A 23,816-nucleotide genomic window follows, 5' to 3' on the forward strand; every position below is an offset into this window, starting at 1 on the left:
GATTACTAAATTGACCAGGAACAAGTTAAATGGCCCAGCATGATCAGTACACAGAGCTAGAAAAGTCATTGGACATGGACCTTGTTTAATTGCCTCAATTTCACTTGTGCTAAGAATTACACAGAAATAACAAACCTTTATTTAAATATTTACTATGGTAATATTGTGGTTTAGTTGCTAATTCATGTCCAACTCTTTGCAACCCCATGAACTGTAGCCTGCCAGGCTCCTCTGTCCATGAAATTTCCCAAGCAAGAATCCTGGAATGGGTTGCCATTTTCTTCTCCAAGAGATCTTCCCGACCCAGGGATTGAACCCACATGTCCTGCATTGACTGGTAGATTGTTTAACATTGCATTTTTGTGAGATATAATACTGCTTTGCTGTCATCTTTCCCAGAAAAACATGAGAGGACTGAACACAAATGTAGGTTAACTTGTCCCTCCCTCCATCCTCCCCTTCCTCTCTTATCTCCTCCCTTTCTTCATTCTTTCCTGCTTTCCATTCCTCCTGTTGCTTTTTCTTTTTCTCATCCCTGTAGCACAGGATTTCTCCATCTCAACACTACTGGCATTTGAGACCACATCATTCTGTCTCATAGGAGCCTGTCCTATAAACACAGGAAGTTTAGCAACATCCTTGGCCAATACCGACAAGGTGCCAGCCATCCTTCTTCAGTTTTGACAACAAAAATGTTTCAAGAAATCGTCAGATATACCAAGTAAAATCACCCCAGTTGAAAGCCACTGTTGCAGCATTTGTGAAGTATGAATCTCCTACATCAAATTCTTAATCCTACCCACTCTATCCACATACCCTGCAGCCCATAAACTGGGGTAATGCATCATGGCCCACTGCACCAGGTGACGCCGCCTTAACCACTGTTCTCAACATCCCCCTCACCCCAAAGAGTAGGAATATAGCAAAACTATTAATAATAAAAATAATCATCAGCACCTGTTCTAAGAACTTTAATGTATTTTAACATAATTTGTTTGAGTCAGTTTTCTCTCGTTTAAGAAGGAGATAACAATACTCACTACCTAAAGGATCTTTGTGAGAACTCAATGAATTAATGTAGCTAAAGCTTAAGTTGAGCACTTATTAAATGTCACTTTAAGTACTAACGATCTTTATTTTTAGCGCTATTATCATCTTCTCATTCAAGTCTCTCAGCTGCCCTAATAAACAGAAGAACTGGAATGCAAACATGAATCTATCTAATACCAGAGCCTGGGCTTGTAAATATTAATGTTGTTAAAAGATGAGGCACTAAGAATGGCATATTAAGACAATTAAATCTATGAGTTAAAATTTTTTTTTAGGATTCAGAGTTTAAGAAGTAAAAAGAAACAAGAGAAAAAAACTTTATAATAGCTATTTAATCAGGTACATCGAAATATTGTCATTTCAATGTGTAAATAAAATTGTTGATGATACTTCTTTTTTTAAGTGCTCAAAGTCTGGTGCTTGCAGCTCATCTTAATCTAAATCACGCATATTTCAAGGGCTCAATAGCCAAATGTGGCTAGGGTACTCTAATGAACGGTGCAAGTTTAGACTAAGGAATATCAAGGATGTTATGTTTGTGCAAACCTCACTGCCTCCTCATCATATGTCAGTCATGTGGTTGAAAGTCTTGCCGTCCTTGTTAGGTTAGATCTCCTTTAGTGAAGAAGACTATAACTTGTTAATCATAGTGTAGCACACACAACTGAATGTGCTATTTATCTAACAGAAGCATGAACCAAAAAATAAGCAAATGAATGAGTGAAATAAAATGAAAATCAAACAGTGAAGCTGCATATTTTTTATTCAGAAGCATGTTATTTAGCCTCCATATGTTTGAATTTTTAATAGCTTTTTTCCTGCAATTGAGATCTTGTCGTACTGTATTGTGGTCAGAAAAGATGACTGGAATGATTTCAATTTGTTTGAATTTACCAAGGTTAGATTTATGGCCCAGGATGTGATCTATTCTGGAGAAGGTTCCGTGTGCACTTGAGAAAAAGGCGAAATTGATTGTTTTGGGGTGAAATGTCCTATAGATATCAATTAGGTCTAGCTGGTCCATTGTGTCATTTAAAGTTTGTGCTTCCTTGTTAATTTTCTGTTTAGTTGATCTATCCATAGGTGTGAGTGGGGTATTAAAGTCTCCCACTATTTTTGTGTTATTGTTAATTTCCCCTTTCATACTCGTTAGCATTTGCCTTACTTATTGCGGTGCTCCTATGTTGAGTGCATATATATTTATAATTGTTATATCTTCTTGGATTGATCCTTTGATCATTATGTAGTGTCCTTCTTTGTCTCTTTTCACAGCCTTTATTTTAAAGTCTATTTTATCTGATATGAGTATTGCGACACCTGCTTTCTTTTGGTCTCTATTTGCGAGGATTTTTTAACCTCAGAGAAGCAGAGTTTGAAAATCCACAATATCTATAGTAAGAATCATTTGGCTGCTGAGAGAAGAGTGCAGAACTATAACAGATGCACAACTCAGATCTCCTGCTGTCAATCTGATAAAACCCTGAATATTTTCACATTAAAAATGCACTTTAATTTTTTCTGTATTCACATCCTGCCTGTAGAATTGCATGATTTTACACAACTCTTTTTAAACTTTCTTAAGAACAGAATTTAAGCAAAGTATCTTTGGAAAAATTTACAGAAATATTACAGAAGAATGGACAAGTGATACGAACACTAAAGTCTGGATTGTGCATAGCATAGCATATCCATTTGTCAAAGGATGACTAAACTGTCTCAATTGTTTGATCTATTTTGAGCACTAATCCTTAAACACTGTTTTTTCTTAAAACATGAACCCCAAACCAAGTATAATGTTCTGGATAAGTGAACAAGCGCAGATACAACGAAAGTATTAACTCTTGTAATAGACTTTGTGGTTATAAACCTGTTCATTACACTACATTTTAAAGCTCTATCATGAATCAATCTTTGTCCAATTTCTACATTATAAATATGGACAAGAGTATACATACATAAAATTGAACTTTAACATAGAGTCATATGAGTTCCTACTAGACCTTCTTTTCTTAAGTTTCTTAAGTCATATTTCAAAATTTTTAGGTTAAAATTCATTTTAATTCTAACATCTACTACATTAACTAACTTTCCTAGTTTTATGACAACCACAAATCTGATCACCACATTGACGTCTTGAGCCAAATGTTTATGAGAATATTAAATGACAGCATTTGGAAGTTCTGTGGAGCACCACCAGGTATAGTAGTTCTCAAAATTCAAGTGCAGAAGAATTGCCCTGTGGAACTTTAAAAGAGACAGCTGGGCCTGTCCTCCATTAAATCGGATTCAGTTGGTCTGGATGAGGGCCTAGGAATACAAAGTTTTAAAGAGCACCCGCAGACATAAATGCACTGAAGAAATGAGAAATAGCAAAGGAGGAAAGGCATGCTCTATTCATTCAGAGCTTACCACACCGAGGCAGTCAGCCCTGTGTCTCACATGTAACAGAGGCAGGCGTGGAGGATAAAAGGCCTTATAATGAGGGGGAAACAGAGAAAGACTTCAGGTGTTACGGACTGTGTGTTTGTGTCCCACCCAAAACTTCTATATTGAAATTCCAACCAGGAATATGATGGTTTTAAAAAGTGGGGACTTTGGGAGGTAGGTAGGTCGTGAGGGCGAAGCCTTCAGGAAAGAGACCCCAGGGAGCTTTCTCCCCCTTCCTAGTGCATGAAGACATGAAGGGTCTGTCTGCAAACCAAGAGGCGGTCTTTCACTCTGCATCTGCCAGAGCCTTGATCCCAGCCTCTAGCACCGTGAAAAGTAATGTTTATTGTCTAATCCCCCCAGTCTATAGCACTTTTGTAATAGCAGCTCCAAGAGCCTGAGAATTCAAACGTGGCCTGGTTGGAGGCTGCTGGCCTAAGGAAGTCGCAGGCAGGGTAAGCGGACGTGGGACGTCCTACGTGACTGGCTGCGTGCTTTGACTTTCTCCTGTTGACCCTAAATTGGAAGCAGGGGCAAAATTAGGTCAGTTATTGACCAAGTCCTGGTTACCTGAAGCCAATTAGAAGGGCTACTGTTTGGCTTCCTGGACTGTCTGACTATAGACAGTAGTCTGACTTCCTGGACTAGTTACTCTAAGTAGGAGGTTGGCTTTCTAGGCTGATTGCCACACATTGTGGATCAGAGTTTTATTTTTACATGTAGTCTAGTCATTGTCCGTATGTGTATTGTCTTTCAAGCTCCAGGAAATCCTGATACAAGAGTTTCTGAAACCGTACGTGCTAGACATTTAAAGACCTACTCCTTGGTCTCCTGGTTGACTCATTAATTATGCTCTCAGAAAGCTGAGATTTCCTTGTACAGCCCCAGTCCATAAAGATATTAAGACCGAACAACCAATTGAAATACAATCTCTGACTTGTGCAACTGTTCACAATTTACAGTATTTCACATTCTTTTTCACATTTAATCTTCATATTGCCTTTCTTTATGGACATGATTGTATTAACATGTGATAACTTGCAACAGGCTACAGATTACACCAATTAGACGTAAATGAACAAAAAAAAAGCACAGAAAGTTTTTCTAAACCTATTTCACCACCAGAAGGAAGAGGTATGTGTTAGGGGGGAATTTATTCCAACACAGTCACAGAGAAAAAAAAAAAAAAAATATATATATATATATATATATATATAAAATTTGGTAAAATTTTTGATGACTACATACCTATTAGAATGGCATAAAGAAAAACAAACAAATAAAAGAGCCTGACAATTCTAAGTAACAGAGGGAATGAAACGTAATCGGTGCTTTCACATGTTGCTAGCGGCAATGAAAACTGGCCCAGGCACTCTCATTGGCTTCCACTTTGGAAAAACTGTTCAGAAATTTCTTGTAGAATTAGATATACACCTACCATCTGGCCCAGCAACAAAACTACAGATATTTACCCTAGAGAAATGAAAACTTATATTCATGCAAAAACCTGTATGTGAGCATACATAACAGCTTTATTTATAAATGTCAAGAACCAGAAACGACTCTGTTGTCCTTTAAAATTAGGGAATGGATAAATAAGCTGTGCTCCATTCATGTGATAAAATAATACTCAGCATTTAAAAAAGAATAAACTAATGATTCAAGAAACAACGTGGATGTATCTTAAATGCATTTTGCTAAGTGAAAGGCCACATAGTTTATGCTTCGACTTGTTTGACATCCTTGAAAAGGCAGAGTTATAAAATGGAAAAATCAGTTCTTGGCAGGGGGTTGGGGAGTGGGAAGGAGAAGTAAACTACAGAGGTGCAACTGAAGGGCGTTTTGAGGATGATGAAACTGCTCTTTAAAAAGTGATCATGTTAGATACACGACTCCGTACATTTGTTAATCTCCGTAGAGCTGTATTCCACAAAGGATAAATTTTACTATCTGCAATTTTTCAAGTAAAACAAGATATAGAGGGAATCCAAGACAGAAAGAAGTCTGTGAAAAATGAATTTAAATGTGCTATAAATGAACAACACAGGGAGTGGGGAAGAAAGGAGCTGACCCAAGTAACTTTGGGGAAATGATGGCAGGACTGGATACTGTAAAGTCAAAGACAAAAAGAACTGCATATAAAAGTTTTTGTTATTCCGTTGCTCTGTCCAGTTCTTTGTCTTCCCACGGACTGTAGCATGCCAGGCTCCTCTGCCCTCCAATGTCTCCCAGAATTTGCTCAAAATCATGATCCTTGATTTGGTGATGCTATTGGACCATTTCACTCTCTGCCACCCCCTTCTCCTCCTGCCCTCAATCTTTCCCGGTATCAGGATATTTTCCAATGACTCAACACTTCACATCAGATAGCCAAAGTATTGGAGCTTCAGCTCCCGTAACAGTCCTTCCAATGAATATTCAGGACTGATTTCCTTTAGGATGAACTGGTTGGATCTCCTTGCAGTTCAAGGGACTCTCAAGAGTCTTCTCCAACACCACAGTTCAAAAGCATCAATTCTTCAGTGCTCAGCTTTCTTTATGGTCTAACTCTCACATCCATACATGACCACTGGAAAAAGCATTGTTGCTTTTCAATTACCGAGTGGTGTCCAACCCTTTGCCACCCCATGGACTATGGCAGAGCTTCCCTGGTGGCTCAGATGGTAAAGAATCTGCCTACGATACAGGAGACCTGGGTTTGACCACTGGGTCAGGAAGATCCCCTGGAGAAGATGGGATGGGCTTCCCATCCACGTGAGACAGGCTTCCCAGGTGGTGCTAGCAGTAAAGAACCTACTAAAGAACCTACCTGGCAATGCAGGAAACATAAGAGATGTGGGTTTGATCCCTGGGTCAGGAAGACCCCCCTGGAGGATTGCATGGCAACCCACTCCAGTATTCTTGCCTGGAGAATCCCATAGACAGAGGAGCCTGTCGAGCTACAGTCTACAGGTTTGAAAAGAGTCAGACACGACTGAAGCAACTTAGCATGCACGCACTGATTACAGCACACCAGACCTCCCTGTCCATCACCATCTGCTGGAGTTTGCCCAAGTTCTTGTCCATTGAATCAGTGATGCCATCCAACCATCTCATCCTCTGTCATCCCCTTCTCCTCCTGCCTTCAGTCTTTTCCAGCATCAAGAACTTTTCCAATGAGTTAGCTCTTCACATCAGGTTGCCAAAGTATTGGAGCTTCAGCTTTAACATCAGTCCTTCCAATGAGTATTCAGGGTTGATTTATTTTAGGATTGAGTGGTTTGATCTCCTTGCAGTCCAAGGAACTCTCAAGAGTCTTCTCCAACACCACAATTCAAATGCATCAATTGTTCAGTGTTCTGCCTTCTTTATGGTCCAACTCTCACATCTGTACATGACTACTGGAAAAACCATAGCTTTGACTACAGGGACCACGGTCAGCAAAGTGATGTCTTTGGTTTTTAATACGCTGTCTAGATTTGCCATAACTTTCCTTCCAAGGAGCAAGTGTCTTTTAATTTCACGGCTGCAGTCATTGTCTGCAGTGATTTTAGAGACCAGGAAAAGAAAAGCTGTCACTGTTTCCACTTTCCCCCTTCTATTTGCTGTGGGATTGGATGCCGTGATCTTAGTTTTTTTAATACTGGATTTTAAGCTGACTTTTTCACTCTTCTCTTTCACCCTCATCATGAAGCACTTTAGTTCTTCATTTTCTGCCATTAGAATGGTATCATCTGCATGTCTGTTTGTTAATATTTCTCCTGGAACTCTTGATTCCCACTTGTAACTCATCCAGCCTGGCGTTTTGCATGGTGTGCTTTGTATAGAAGCTACATAATCAGTGTGACAATATTCAGCCTTGTCATACTCCTTTCCCAATTTTGAACCAGTCTGTTGTTCCATGTCCAGTTCTAACTGTTGCTTCTTGACCTGTATACAGGTTTCTCAGGAGACAGATAAGGTGGTCTGGTACTCCTACCTCTTTAAGAATTTCCCACAATTTGTTGTGATCCACACAGTCAAAGACTTTAGTATAGATGTTTTTCTGAAATTCCCTTGCTTTCTCCGTGATCCAATGAAGGTTGATCTGTGGTTTTTCTGCCTTTTCTAAATCCAGCTTATACATCTGGTAGTTCTTGGTTCACATACTGCTGAAGCCTAAATTAAAGGATTTGAGCATAACCTTGGTAGCATGGGAAGTGGATGCAATTGTCTGATATTTTGAACAATCTTTGGTCCTGCCCTTCCTGGAAATGGGATGAAGATTGACATTTTCCAGTCCTGTAGCTACTGCTAAGTTTTCCGAATTTGCTCACATATTGAGTGCAGCACTTTAATAGCATCATCTTTTAGGATTTTAAATAGTTCTGCTGGGACTCCATCATCTCCACTAGCTATATTGGCAGCAGTGCTTCCTAAGACCCACTTAACTTCACACTCCAGGATGTCTGGCTCTAAGTGAATGACTACACCATTATGGTTATCCAGGTCATCTAGATATTTCTTGTGCAGTTTTTCCATGTATTCTTGCCATCATTTTTTCGTCTGTTCTGCTTCTACTAGGTTTTTATTGTTTCTGTCTTTTGTTGTGCCTATCTTTGCATGAAATGTTCTTTTGATATCTCCAATTTTAAAAAAATTTAAAACTTTAATCTCCCTTATAACAAGACCCTATTACAACCTGTTATGAAGTCAGTGTATGGATTAAAACAGGAAATAGTAAAATATATGTGCCAGATGATAAATAATGATAGCTTTTCTAAAGACTGCACATTGTAAAGTGAAAATAAAGAGCTTCTAACTCACAACCAGAATGAGCTTCCTCTTCTTCTTTTCAATAGTATTGAAGTAGATAAAATGAAGAAGTTGTACTGTGGGATCACTTTCAACCTATCATAAATGAGGAAGACTCCTCCCCTCATTTAATGCAATGTTTCACAGATGGGATCTTCTTTGCAGAGTTGCCTTACCACTTTTCACATTTATTGATAATCTACACTCTCTGTAGTACTGAGTATTTCTACTGAGTTTTGTGAGCCATGTATCCTATTTTGAGTCACTCTGGCTGAATAGAATTAATGAGTATTTTGTAACTCCACAAAACTTTTCTTGGGTAGTGCCCATGATTTTTAATCAGAAATGCAAAGTAGTCAGTAAGTAAACCACAGCATCTTAAGAGTGACTGAATTAAAGTCATAATATTGAGTCCCAGTCTTGCCACTTCCTTGTGTGGATAAAGAACTTACTTACTATGGGCCTGTTTCCTTGGTAGCCAAAAGTTATAATAATCCTTTCTTTGATTATTCCACAGGGTTGTCATGAGGACCATGAGAAATTATGAAAGCATTAAGGTTTTATAATCTCATTACATAAAAACTAAACAATTGAGAGTTGCCATGATAACTCTAAGTAGTAATCAGGAAATTATTAAAATGAATGAAAATAAAATAAAAATTCTTTTTATATTGATAGGAACAGTACATGACTGACTGTGTACCCTGACCTAATGATATGATTCTGAAAACCATAAATATGATCATTAAAATGTCTTCTTCCAATTATAAAATATTCAATAAAAAGGAAAAGAAAAGTAAATTATAATGTATTTTTTAGTCACTAAGTTGTGTCAGACTCTTTCATGACCCCATCAACTACAGCCCATCAGGCTCTTCTCTCCACGGGATTTCCCAGGCAAAAACATTGGAGTGGGTTACCATGCCATCCTCGAGGGAATCTTCCTAACTCAGGGATCGAACCTGCATCTTCTGCATTACCAGGTGGATTCTTTACCACTGAGTCACCCGAGAAACCCAAATGATAGTGTAGCAAATCAATTAAATAGTTTTCCCAAGGGATCTACCTCTCTGCTCTTCTATCTCAGCAACATCATGAAGCAGGTGAAGTTCTTTTTTGGAGCTTTTTCTTCAGGACCCTGTCAAGAATTTAGGTGTTTTTCCATTGTTCTAGGGCACTGTGGCAACTTACTGTTCACTTCTCCATAAGTCAGCTGCTGAAACAAGACTTACAGACCTGATGAAGCCATGATCACTTTCAACTTCAGTTTCATCACCTGAAAAATGAGGTTATGTTATATTGACAGGTAGATTCCTTACCACTGAGCAACAAGGGAAGCCCAGGGAAGCCTTTAATTTTGAAATTAAAAAAGAAAAAGACTCTTCTTAGGGCCTTGGAAGGCACCAGGTAAGAGCCCCTCAAGAACAGTTCATTAGCTTCACGCCAAATCTTGTCTCTCCAGCCAGGCTGAGCCTGCCCCTGGTCACCTGCTGGCTGAGTAGAAGGGAAACTCAGACTGTGATACAGAAGATGACACTTGAGGATTGAAGCTGAACGGTCATGGGAAGGAACAAACTCTAGAATGCCTAGAAAAGCTCCTAGATGTAGTGGAAATGTAGTTACTACCTCAATCTTGCATTAATGACAGTATGAAAATAGACATCTGCTTTCCTCGACAGAAGAATAGGAAACTGGACTAAAACCAAATTCTGCTAAAGAAGCCAGAGCACGTGCACGCATCAGGGGATACTGCCAACTGCACATTGGAGGGAGAGGGAGAGTGGTAGCCACGATCAATGAATTACGGCTGTCAGGGCACTGAAATCTAAGGTGACCCAGAGAGTTAACTGCCTCAGCTTGATTATGTCAGTCCAAACCAGAGAACTCGGGTAAGCTGAACTGGAGATGGCGAATAGAGATTCAGACTACATTCTTCGCAGTTGGAAGAATTTACCAAATCTTCTAGTTCTAGTATATATTTTTAAAAAGATAAAAACACAATCTCTGCCCTTATGGTGTATATATTTACATGGAAAATTGTTTTAGGTCATAGACCTTGATATGGAGATTTCTTATGAAAATCTTACGAAAATCTTATTCTCAGGAGGACTTCCCAGGCAATGCTAGTGGTAAAAGACCCACTTGCCAATGCAAGAGACATAAGAGATACAGGTTCCATCCCTGGGTTGGGAAGATCCCCTGGAAAAGGGAAAGGTTACCCACTCCAGTGTTCTGGCCTGGAGAATTCCATGGACTGTATAGTCTATGGGGTCGCAAAGAGTCGAACCCGACTGAGCAGCTTTCATTTAAAGACCATTCACCTCTGATCTCCCCAGCAAAGAACTAGCAGCCTTGTGTTTTAAAATGTAGGTTATGGTTTTTGCCATACATTGACATGAATCAGCCATGGATTTACATGTATTCCCCATCCCGATCCCCCCTCCCGCCTCCCTCCCCATCCGAAAGTAATTAGCCAAGCTAATAAAAATAAGTGAAAATAAATAAATAAAATGTAGGTTATTATTCAGGGATGGGGAATAATAGGAGGTGATTGCCATTGAAAGAATAGCTTGTTAAGTTCCCTAGAGGAGGGGCAGACACAGGGGAACACCAGGGTCAGCCAGGAGGCGGAGGAAGTGGGAGAAAGTGCATGCAGGAGCCTTGACTGTGGTTTCCTCAGAAAAGAAACGGCTGGCAGGGTAAGCAGAAAGCGAAGAGGAACTAAAGAGCCTCTTGATAAAAAAAAAAAGAAAGAAAGAAAGTGAAAGAGGAGAGTGAGAAAGCTGGCTTAAAGCTCAACATTCAGAAAACTAAGGTCATGGCATAAAAACTCAGTCACTGAGTGACTTTCACTTCACTTCTCTGAACTGAGATTATAGGGCTCTCAAAACTCCCCGCCATAATATAAACAGGCCCCTTGAAAATTATAAGGCTCAGATCTAAAGACACCAATGGCCACTTAAAGAGCAGAATGAAGGTAGGTATGTTTAGATGAGTATCCTCACTGGATTACAATGGAAGACTGTGACTCACCAAAGTGCATGGTGGGAAAGAGCCCACCTGCCGATGCAGGAGACCGGGCTTCGATCCCTGGGTTGGGAAGATCACCTGGAGGAGGAAACGGTAACCCACTCCGTGTCTTTACCTGGAAAATCCCACGGATGGAGGAGCCTGGCAGGCTACACTCCATGGGGTTGCAAAGAGTAGGACACGACTGAGCAACTTAGCACAAAGTGCCTTGTGAGGCCGCTGGCTACCCTATAAGGACATAGTGAGCTGCAGGAGTCATCTCCGGGAGAGAAAGAGCATTTCAGTAGAATGTGTTATCCCTTCCTACTTTACTAGTCCAGCCCTGCTGCTCATGTCCTGTTTTAAATATTCTATTTCTGTTTGACTACATTCTGTGATTCTATCCCCCGATAGCAGATGGTCCACACTTGGCAAATTCTGTGGGTAATTCAAAGATTTGTTTACCTTTGCTCTGAAGCTCTGTGACATTTGTTCTTACATTCCAGTAGAGGCAACAGAAGGAGAATAAATGCATAACATAGAGACTCAACTACTGTTCTCAAAAATAGGTTGGCTTGATATGTTTTCCCTTAACTACCATTAAATATTTTTTATAATAGTGAAAGCCAAATAAGTGCAACGGTCCAAGAGAAAATAGGGAAAACAAATGCTAACAGGCTTCATGTATAATGCCAGTTGTATTTGGATATAATGCAACTTTGCTTTTTGAAAACTTACAGTGGAAAATGTTATTTTCTAACATTATTCAGAAACCTTGCAAAAAAAGTTTCTGTCAAGTCCTTTCAAGATTTGTACTTAAAATTGGTGGATAAATATTAGGAAGTTTTCAGGGTAGGACTGAGAAATAGTATCTGTTTTTTCACCAAGACAGGAGACACAAGAGACATGGGTTCAATACCTGGGTCAAGAAGGTCCCCTGGCGGAAGAAACAGCAACCCACTCCAGCATTCTTGCCTGGAGAATCTCAGGGGCAGAGGAGCCTGATGGGTGGTCCACAGGGTGGCAGAGTTGGACACGTGACCTAGCACGCACACGTCTGTTTGTTTCAAAAACATACTCAGCCTCTCTTCTAAAGAAAACTGAGGCTAACACAGGACAACTTTTCAGTTCACAATCTATGGTTTTTTAAAAATGATTTTCCTTGGAGACCGTGATTTGAACTACATCATTTCTATGTTAGGGCTTCACAGGTGGTCCAGTGGTAAAGAATCTGCCTGCCGATGCAGGGATGTGGATTAGATCCCTGGGCCAGGATGATCCCCTGGAGGAGGAAAGGGTAACCCAGTGTACTCACTGGGACAATCCCATGCACAGGGGAGCCTGGTGGGCATCCATGGGGTCACAAAGAGTCAGACACAAATGAGAGACGGAGCACTTCTGTGTTATGTATATAAGCTGAATTCTTAAGTCAACTTTCAATTTCCAGACACAAATAACCTCTTATTTAGAGCACTGAAACTGCTTGTTGTCTCTCCTTCCTAAATTGTACCTTTTTATTTTCACAGAGCCAACTAGATCTGCTAAGTGCTTAAGTTCAAATACATTTGTGGGTTTCTGGCCAAAATAATCTTCGATCGATTTGTACTTATTTCATACATGAAACAAGGATTACTTTATATACAGCTTGCATGGTTTTTAATTATTAATAAAAAATATTTAACAAGCGTGAGAAGTCGCTGCAGTCGTGTCCAACTCTTTGTGACCCTACGGACTATAGCCCATCAGGCTCCTCTGTCCATGGAATTCTCCAGGCAAGAATACCAGAGTGTTAGTATGCTGTAATGGTCTTTATCTTTCTGGCTTACTTCACTCTGTATAATGGAGCACTTGGAAGACCCAGAGGGATCGGGTAGAGAGGGAGGTGGGAGGGGGGATCAGGATGGGGAGTGCATGTAAATCCATGGCTGATTCATGTCAATGTATGACAAAACCCACTACAATATTGTAAAGTAATTAGCCTCCAACTAATAAAAATAAATGGAAAAAAAAAATACCAGAGGGGTTGCCACGCTCTTCTCCAGGGGATCTTCCCAACCCAGTGATCAAACTGGGGTCATGCCTTAATTATTTCTTTCAATTTACTTTTAAATACTATTCTGTTAAGTATTTCCTTCCCAGAGAGTTAGACAGATATGCTTAAATATAGTGTAATTTTATACACTTCCATCTCAAATTAGATGGTCTTATTTACTTTGGGGGATCCTGATTATACTCTGTTTAGTTGCTCAGCTGTGTCCGACTCTTTGGAGCCGTATCCATGGGATTTTTCAGGCAAGAACGCTAGAGTGGGCTGCCATCTAGGTTATTTATATTTCACTTCAGTTGAATTTTTTAACATTTTTCTCAGAGTAGATGAGAATGGATCACGCTGGTCCAAGCAGGACTTTAAGAAGAGAACAATCACAGAACCGATATCCCCAAGAGTAAATCGGCACTTGTAATATAAAATTCCTCTGTCAATTATAACTGCCCTTTTGTGGTTTGTGAATCATTTTATATGGTTGAAGTAGGTCTCTATAACAAAGTCAAACCTTAAAGTTCTTTCCACTTGCTCTTAAGTGTCAATCTTTAGGGACTATAACTGAACGTAAGTTTCTCAAGAAAAGAATTCAAATTCTAGCATAAAGAGTCTCCTTTAGACATGTTAGATAACACTTAATGAAGCGTTTTATATATTGCTAAGGCTTTATGCTATGCAGCCTGTGTATAAAATGGTTATTGAAATAGTTTTAATATTTTAAAACTTATATTATTTCTCATCTAAGTACTAAAAAGTCAGTACTTACACTCTGACCACAAGTAATGTATAATATGTGTTATTCTTAGTCACTGTATTAATATTAATGATACTTATAAGGAATTAAACTACTAATTTTTGATTAGACCCAAAAAAGTCATATTATTGCACTAATTCAATCACAGGAAAAACAAAGGGTGCTAGATTTAAGCTGAATGCAAATAAAACTTAAATATTTATTGTTCGATTTAACCACACTGGTATATGCTCTGGATGTGGCTTCACTTTTATTCTAGTTATAGAAAATAATTCAAACACCTCTCTTCTTTGCATACAAAGGGAATATTTTTCCAACATGATTTTCTGTTCATCTGACCTAAAGAAATCTCTTCTACCCTGTCTTTAATCCATCTTTTAGAGCCATATCATAGCCCAATCTGAAGTGAATATTATTCCTAGGCAACCAAGCGTTTTGCTAACTCCAAAAAGTCAACTTTTTTGCATTTACACAATCTGGAGAATTTTTAATTAGAGAGAGCAACTGGCATTACCATAAACACACCCAGGCGTACCCTGTTGTAGGGCTAATAGCTGTCTGTGCCTGAGGTACAGTATTCTGCTAGCAAGCAAATGTAACTGAGTCAGACACTTCTAATAGTGGAAGAGGGGGTTGAAACACAGCAGTACCAGAGGTCAGCTGATCCCAAAGTGAGTTCTTCCACTCACCTCTTTTAACTGGGGCTTCCTTGATGGCTCCGTGGTAAAGAATCTGCCTGCAGTGCAGGAGCTGCAGGAAACTCAGGTTTGATCCCTGGGTCTGGAAGATCCCCTGGAGGAGGGCATGGCCACACACTCCAGTACTCTTGCCTGGAGAATCCCATGGACGGAGGAGCCTGGCGGGCTACAGTCCACAGGGTCACAAAGAGCTGGACACAGCTAAAGCAACTGAGCCTGCACGCACACAGCTCTTTCAACACTGGTCAGTTCCAGGTAACTGTTGATGATCAACTGAGGTAGCATTCAAACGTGACTTGTCCGGCCTGCTTAAGTCATCTCCATGCTTCCCTCACATTCACTAGGGTAGGGCCTGCCTCTAGGACGCCTGCCATTTTCCCACCTCCTACATCAGCAAAGTATTTCCTACTGTATCAGTCAGGATGAGTTAGGTTGGGCATTGTAACAAATTAGCCCTGAAATCTCAATGGCTGAGTAGCCCAAAGATTTGTTTTGCACTCATATGAAGTCTGATAGATATCAGGTGATTTTCCAGAACATCTGACCTCTAAACACTAGACTCAGTGTGATCCCGCCATGTCTATCTTGTGACTCTGCTTTCTCAACAATTGCAGAGAAAGATATCACCTAGAGATCACAGTTGCTCTTTGCACTTCAGTCCAAAAATGATACAAGCACTTGCACTCAATTTATTGGCCAGAATTAGTCGTACAGTGCTTAATCTGAAGCCAGGACAGGTGGCCCAGAGTGTCATTTTCTGCTGGTTGAATTCCCTTTATACTCATCACTTTACCACCGTGTAATAGCATAAAAAATTTACAAAGATCAATCTTTCTTGACCCTTTAAATGAAGAGAGGGGACTGACAGTATAGGCATTTCTTGAAATGACTCTTTAGTTTTGTCCTGCTGTTTTATTTCTTTATGAAATAAGTGCAGTTGCTGAATAAAATAAATATATAATTTGAACCTTCAATTCGATATAAAATATTATTTATAGAATCTGATTAAACCCTTTAGGGCTTTAAATTTACTTTAAAATTTCATTTAGAGGGACTTCCTTGGTGATCCAGGGGTTAAAACTCAACATCTCCTGTGCCCAGATTCCATCTCCAATCAGGGAACTAAATCTCACATACTGCAACTAAGAGTTTGCATGCTGCAACTAACAGCCTAGGTACTGCAACTAAGACCTGGTGCAGTCAAATAAGTAAAAACAAAATAAAATATAGTACACTCCTACACTATTGGAGAGAATGTAAATTGGTACAGCTACTATGGAAAGTAATATGGAGGGTCCTTTGAAAACTAAATATAGAGTTACCATACGATCCTGCAACCCCACTCCTGAGCATATTTCTGGAGAAAACTATAATTCTAAAAGATGCATGGCCCTGAACGTTCACTGCAGCATTACTTTCAATAGCCAAGACGTGGAAACAAACTAAAACTCCCTCCACAGATGTATGGATAAAGCAGTTGTGAGATATATATATATATATATAAAATATTACAATAATGGACAGAAACAGTATGAACCTGACAGAAGCAGAAGATATTAAGAAGAAGTGGCAACAATACACAGAAGAACTGTACAAAAAAGGTTTTAATGACCAGGATAACCAGAATGGTGTGATCACTCACCTAGAGACAAACATCCTGGAGTGTGAAGTCAAGTGGGCCTTAGGAAGCATTCCTACAAACAAAGCTAGTGGAATTGATAGAATTCCAGCTGGGTTACTTCAAATCCTAAAAGATGATGCTGATAAAAGTGCTACACTCAATATGCCAGCAAATTTGTATAACTCAACAGTGGCCACAGGACTGGAAAAGGTCAGTTTTCATTCCAGTCACAAAAAAAGAGCAGTGTCAAAGAATGTTCAAATTACTACACAGTCGCACTCATTTCACATGTTAAAGCTGGGTTTCAGCAGTACCTGGAGAACTTCTGGATGTACAAGCTGGATTTAGAAAAGGCAGAGGAACCAGAGATAAAACTGCCAACATCTGTTGGATCATAGAAAAAGCAAGGGAATTCCAGGAAAACATCTGCTTCATCGACGGCACTAAATCAGTCTTTGACTGTGTGGATCACAAAAAACTGTGGGAAATTCTTAAAGAGACGGGAATACCAAACCACCTTACCTGTCTCCTGTGAAACCTGTGTGCAGGTCAAGAAACAAAAATTAGAACCATGCATGAAAAAATAACTGGTTCAAAATTGGAACAGGAGTACGACAAGGCTGTATATTGTCACCCTGCTTATTTAAGCTCTATGCAGAGTTCAATTCAGTTCAGTCACTCAGTCGTGTCTGACTCTTTGTGACCCCATGAATCGCAGCACGCCAGGCCTCCCTGTCCATCACCAACTCCCGGAGTTTAATCAAATGGGTCAACTCTTCACATGAGATGACCAAAGTACTGGAGCTTCAGCTTCAGCATCAGTCCTTCCAATGAACACCCAGGACTGATCTCCTTTAGAATGGACTGGTTGGATCTCCTTGCAGTCCAAGGGACTCTCAAGAGTCTTCTCCAACACCACATTTCAAAAGCATCAATTTTTCGGCACTCTGCTTTCTTCACAGTCCAACTCTCACATCCATACATGACCACTGGAAAAACCGTAGCCTTGACCAGACAGACCTTTGTTGGTAAAGTAATGTCTCTGCTTTTTAATATGCTATTTAGGTTGGTCATAACTTTCCTTCCAAGGAGTAAGCGTCTTTTAATTTCATGGCTGCAATCACCATCTGCAGTGATTTTGGAGCCCAAAAAAATAAAGTCTGACACTGTTTCCTCTGTCTCCCCATCTATTTCCCATGAAGTGATGGACCAGATGCCATGATCTTAGTTTTCTGAATGTTGAACTTTAAGCCAACTTTTTCACTCTCCTCTTTCACTTTCATCAAGAGGCTTTTTAGTTCCTCTTCACTTTCTGCCATAAGGGTGGTGTCATCTGCATAGCTGAGGTTATTGATATTTCTCCTGGCAATCTTGATTCCAGTTTGTGCTTCATCCAGACCAGCGTTTCTCATTATGTACACTGCATATAAGTTAAATAAGCAGGGTGACAATATACAGCCTTGACGTACTCCTTTTCCTATTTGGAACCAGTCTGTTGTTCCATGTCCAATTCTAACTGTTGCTTCCTGACCTGCAAACAGGTTTCTCAAGAGGCAGGTCAGGTGGTCTGGTATTCCCATCTCTTGAAGAATTTTCCACATTTTGTTGTGATCCACACAGTCAAAGGTTTTGGCATAGTCAATAAAGCAGAAATAGATGTTTTTCTGGAACTCTCTTGCTTTTTCGATGATCCAGTGGATATTGGGAATTTGATCTCTGGTTCCTCTGCCTTTTCTAAAACCAGCTTGAACATCTGGAAGTTCTCGGTTCACGTATTGCTGAAGTCTGGCTTGGAGAATTTTGAGCCTTACTTTACTAGCGTGTGAGATGAGTGCAATTGTGCAGTAGTTTGAGCATTTTTTGGGATTGCCTTTCTTAGGGATTGGAATGAAAACAGACCTTTTCCAGTCCTGTGGCCACTGCTGAGTTTTCCAAATTTGCTGGCATATTGAGTGCAGCACTTTCACAGCATCATCTTTCAGGATTTGAAATAGCTCATTCCATCACATTCACATGATGCAAAATGCTGGGTAGGATGAAGCAAAAGCTGAAATGAAGATTGTAGGGAGAAATAATAGTAACGTCAGATATGCAGACCATACCACCCTTATGGCAGAAAGAAAAGAGGAAATAAAGAGCCTCTTGATGAAAGTGAAAGAGGAGAGTGAAAAAGTTGGCTTAAAACACAACATTCAGAAAACTAAGATCATGGCATCTGGTCCCATCACTTCATGGCAAATAGATGGGGAAACAGTGGAAACAGTGGCTGACTTTATTTTCTTGAGCTCCAAAATCACTGCAGATGGTGACTGCAGCCATGAAATTAAAAGACGTTTACTCCTTGGAAGAAAAGCTATGACCAAACTAGACAGCATATTAAAAATCAGAGACCTTACTTTAACAACAATGTCTGTCTAGTCAAAGCTATGGCTTTTCCAATAGTCATGTATGAATGTGAGAGTTGTGCCATAAAGAAAGCTGAGCACCAAAGAACCGATGCTTTTGAACTGTGGTGTTGAAGAAGACTCTTGAGAGTCCATTGAACTGCAAGGAGATCAAACCGGTCAATTCTAAAGGAAATCAGTCCTGAATACTCATTTGGAAGGACTGATGCAGAAACTGAAACTCCAATACTTTGGCCACCTGATGCAAAGAACTGACTTATTGGAAAAGACCCTGATGCTGGGAGGGATTGGGGGCAGGAGGAGAAGGGGACGACAGAGGATGAGATGGCTGGATGGCATCACCAACTCAATGGGCATGAGTTTGAGCAAGCTCCGGAAGTTGGTGATGGACAGGGAAGCCTGACGTGCTGCAGTCCATGGGATCACAAGGAGTCATATACCACTAAGTGACTGAACTGAACTGAAAAATTGTGTAGGATTATGAGATTACAGTTTACATATTCATTACCTTTATTCTCTTTTACTTACCCTAAAATGTGCCATGAGAATATAGCCTACTTTGGAGAGGAAAGGGAAAAGTAATGAATTTCTCTGGTCTTATTTCTAACTGTTGCCTTAAGCAATGGAAGATTCTGAATGTTTGAAACAATGAAGAACTTAATTGCATCAAATGATTTGGCCTAAATGAAATTTTATCTATTATACCTGGTGGAATGATTTCATCTCCCGTCCTGAAAAATGAGGCAGTTAATAAGCATAGAATGAATGTGGATTCAAGTTAAATCATACATTAATATTAAATTGTATTTCCTTTAAAATTTTTTAATTTATGAAATCATCTTGTTTTTAGGAAAAAATGAATAATTAAACTGATTTCCACCATTGCTCAGAGAGTACTCCCAGATGCAGGCAAAATCCATTAGAAGAACATCTCTATTAGAATGAAACACAAATCCAGTGAACATTTATATGCAACATTTGGAAATTCATGCTTTAGGCTTATGGAAGTGATTCAAATGACTGCCTCTCATTAAATGTTGAGAGCAAAACCGAACTGATATGCCATTCTAATGAGCAACTCTTTCAACTGTTATAAAGGGTACTATAGTGGGTATCTCAAGCATTCAGCGGCATAAATCAATCATTACATAAAGCAATGGAGTCAGGCTTAACCAGGAAATGCAAGAAATATATACATATAGCCACATTGCTAAAAATGGAATCAATGGCAGCCATAATAAGATTATTTTGCTCACATTATTACTCCCACAGTATTACTTTACTTTTATTATAATAGAATGATGTAATATATTTTTTAAAAGATTCTCCTGATTGATTTTTAATGTGTGTATTTATTGTATTTATTTATCGATGGAAGTTATTAAATATGTCTCAAAGAAAAACACTTTCTTTTTTCAGTTTTGAACATTTAACCAAAAATTAACAGTTATTCTCAAAATTATTTCAATAATATCAAACCCAATTAGTTTGTAGAAAAAAAGGATAAAAATCAGTTAGCTCATATATAGAGTGGTCAGATTATGATTTAATGACAGAGGAAGTTTATTGCATCAGTTTTTAAAATAATACATTTTCATGCCAGTCAACAAAGAGATTTAAGGAGGACAGTTCTCTCTAAAAGAATATAGGGAAGGAATGGAAGAGAAATAGTAAAAATAATTTGATGGGTGTAACCACTAAAAGGAGTGTTAAGTGAGGGTAAGTAAAGTAAGTAAATATCAGTTTACAATGGCGAAGAATCTAGGCAGAGTACTAAGGAAGTTTGCCCCTCTCCTCCTGCAAGTCTACCATCCTACATAAGGGGATACGACCATATCCAATTGTTTTACAATTCTCTTTATTCCAGGGACTTTGCCCTGTCCATGTTTCAGAATATCCACTAGAGTAGTTTCCTACCCGTGACTCTCAGAGTTTTCTAATTATGCTTCATGTATGTCTTTCTGATGCCCACGAAAATCTACCAACAAAGAAAAATGTCAGAACCCTTAGGTCATCAAAAGGATACTTAAGGGGGCTCCTTCTTGTGTTTTCCATTTCCAAGTGTTCTTTCAGGCTTGAGGTGATGATCAAGAGCAATGATTCAAGTCAGTTAAAGTAGTCATGGGGAAGCAGGGGCAACTTGGAGTAAGAATGGTAGGGGACTTTGGGTGTCCACTGCCCCAACCCTACCACCAGATCCACTGTCTTCCCTTCACGACCATGCTCTCTGCCACAGGAAGTTGCCTTTTGTGAACTTTATCACCCAGGCTTCTTTACCCTCTGGCTTCCATTTTGGTTTGGCTAAAAAGAGTCACCCACAGGAAAACTGGAACATGAAAGGAGAAATACTAATGGGCATTTCTGTCCCTGGTCCCTGCTTTGGCACTCTGCTGTCTTCATTCTGCAATTGGATACAAAGCTCCCGTCACTTCTAGTCCTCCCAGGATCTAAATTCTTTCCATATCCAGCATCACATTCTCTCTTATTGCCCCTTCAAGCCTTAAATAACCATAGCTTCCCTTATAGCCAGTCCCTGAAACTTCAATAGTCTTTGATCATCCATTTAACTCCACCCACACCACAGTATTTGTTCTACTCCTTAACTTCTCTTTGCTCAGCCTCTTTGCTGTCAGAACCCTGACACAGCCTGGAGATTGTCTTGCATTGCACATCACACACTTTTCCCTCAGGAACTCTAAGAAGTCGAAGAACTGGTCACTCTAGACCAACGCTAGAACTGAAAATTGCAACTCTATAACATCTCTCCACCTTCTTCCACTAACCAGGATTCACCTACCTGAGAAACTTGTCAGAGATGATTGCAAATAGCTATAACATTTGTCTTTGTGTCATTGACAAAGAAGAGGATATTCCTAATAAAATACAGTGTGATAACAGTGGATATTGAAATAAACAAATACAAATATTACTCATAAATTTTAATCCCCTCAAAAATGTTAAAGAAGTAGTCCCTTTATGATCACTCTATGACAGTTCCCTATTTCTTTCTAGCAATATATTGTATAAGTTTGCTAATCTGCCCTTATTTATTTTCGGCTCCCTCACTGCACAGAAGCCACATAAAGGCCCATGTCTGCACTTATTATTGTGTCTGCCCGGTGTCAGGGAAGAGTAGAGCACAAAATACTCACTCAGTAAACAGTATTTGTGCATAAATTAAGAACTTCATTTTCATTATTCCATGTAATTGTTCTTACCATCCTTCAACGGGTCCTGTATTACGATTATTCCCATTTACAGATGAGGAAACATTATCAGAAAAGATAAGTAACTTGCCTAATTTCACACAGTTCGTAAGTAGTCAAGTTAGGACTGGAGCCTATATTTGTCTTATACTTCCCTATTCTAGTTCATGGAAGCTCTGAGCATGGTCATCAATTAATTCAATTAATATTCATGTGACTACAATACTTATTTTGTATCATATACTAGTTCTGAGAGCTAGGTATATTGCAGTAAACAAAAGAGAAAAAAAATCTCTTCCTTCACTGAGCTAGTCAAAATTAAAATTACAAAGACAAATAACAGAAACAAATCAATAAGATATATAATAAGATATCCATGTCATCATTTTTTGAAGAAAATTAAAGCAGAGTAAAGGGATAGAAATAGTGAGTGGGCTGCTATTTTACCTTGCATTGTCAGTGAAGGCCACCCAGAGATCTGGGAAGTCGCTGGCCTATATGCTATCTCTTGAGCACATTGGAAAAAGGCAGACCTTCCTTCAGGCGCTTGCAACCCTTCTTGTGAATCACCGTGGCTCTCTGCTTCCATGGCAGTTACCACAGTACAGCCTCTCATTTCTCACTTTAGGTTTACTGCAAGACTTTTCTGATTTGTCTGTCTAGTCCTTTTGCCCTCTGCTATCAGACTAACCTTAATTACTCTGGCCTAACAAACCACGCAGAGGCTGGATTCTGGGCTCCATTTCAATCTCTTTCAGACAGCTTTGTATAGAAGTCAACTCAATGTGACAGCCTGTTTCAGGAGGTGATGTTTGACTAAAGGCCTGAATAAAATCAGGGATCAAGCCATGAGAACATTGGGCAGGAAGAGCATTCTTTAATCCCTAAAACTAGAGCATGTTTGGTATGTCATAGTAGAGCAAGATCAGTGTGGTGGAGGGAGCAAGGAAAATATTAGAAAAAGGAGTAGCTCTAGTAAAGACTTTGCATTTTATTTTAAGGGTATGGGAAGACCATTAAAGTACGGAGTTATGAATTCTCTCTCTTAACATGAAAAAACTCCTTTACATAGGAGATAAGATTTGACCTGAAAATACGAAAATGAGTTGGCGTTGTCCCATGCATAGAGATTCCATGTAGAAGAAATCTGCAAGGTAAGATCATATGAAAGAAACAAAAATAGTTAGGGAACCTAATCCTTGCTACTGAAAATTTCTCACACAGATGAACCTCATCCACATCACCATAGAAGCTGTTAGCAACGCAGAATCTTCAGCTTTTCTCTAGATCTACTGAACCATAATCTGCATTTTAAACAAATTTAGAAGTAAATTGTAAGACTGGCAAGGGATAGTGGATGAGAGGAAATAAATTATAAGTGATCTAGTGTTCTCAGATTATGTGCATTGGGCAATAATGGATGTAGAAGTTTATGAGCCTGGATAGTTAGGTTGGACTCACTGGGACTCACTATACTTTGAGTATAGTGATTGAGGTTCTGGAACATTCTGACAAGAGAAAGCATTCCCATAATAATAGTCACCTCACAATAGTTGAGTACTGTTGTCTGTGAAATTTAGTACATTAAAAGTAGAGAAATTTCTTGTAATATTTCATGTAAATTTCAGTTTAAGATACTGATATAAATATGTATTTTTTTCTTTAAAAGAAGCCACATTGTCTATATGAAATAAAAACTATTATCTGGTTATATATGGATATTTACCCCATGTTAGTTTATATACATTCCTTAGAAGCCCTTAAACATGCTGAACAAACTGAGAAACAAAATAGTCCTTGTAGATGTACATCAATGAATTGTTTATTCTTTT

This window comes from Muntiacus reevesi, chromosome 12 (assembly GCF_963930625.1).
Source record: "Muntiacus reevesi chromosome 12, mMunRee1.1, whole genome shotgun sequence".
Lineage (NCBI taxonomy): Eukaryota > Metazoa > Chordata > Mammalia > Artiodactyla > Cervidae > Muntiacus > Muntiacus reevesi.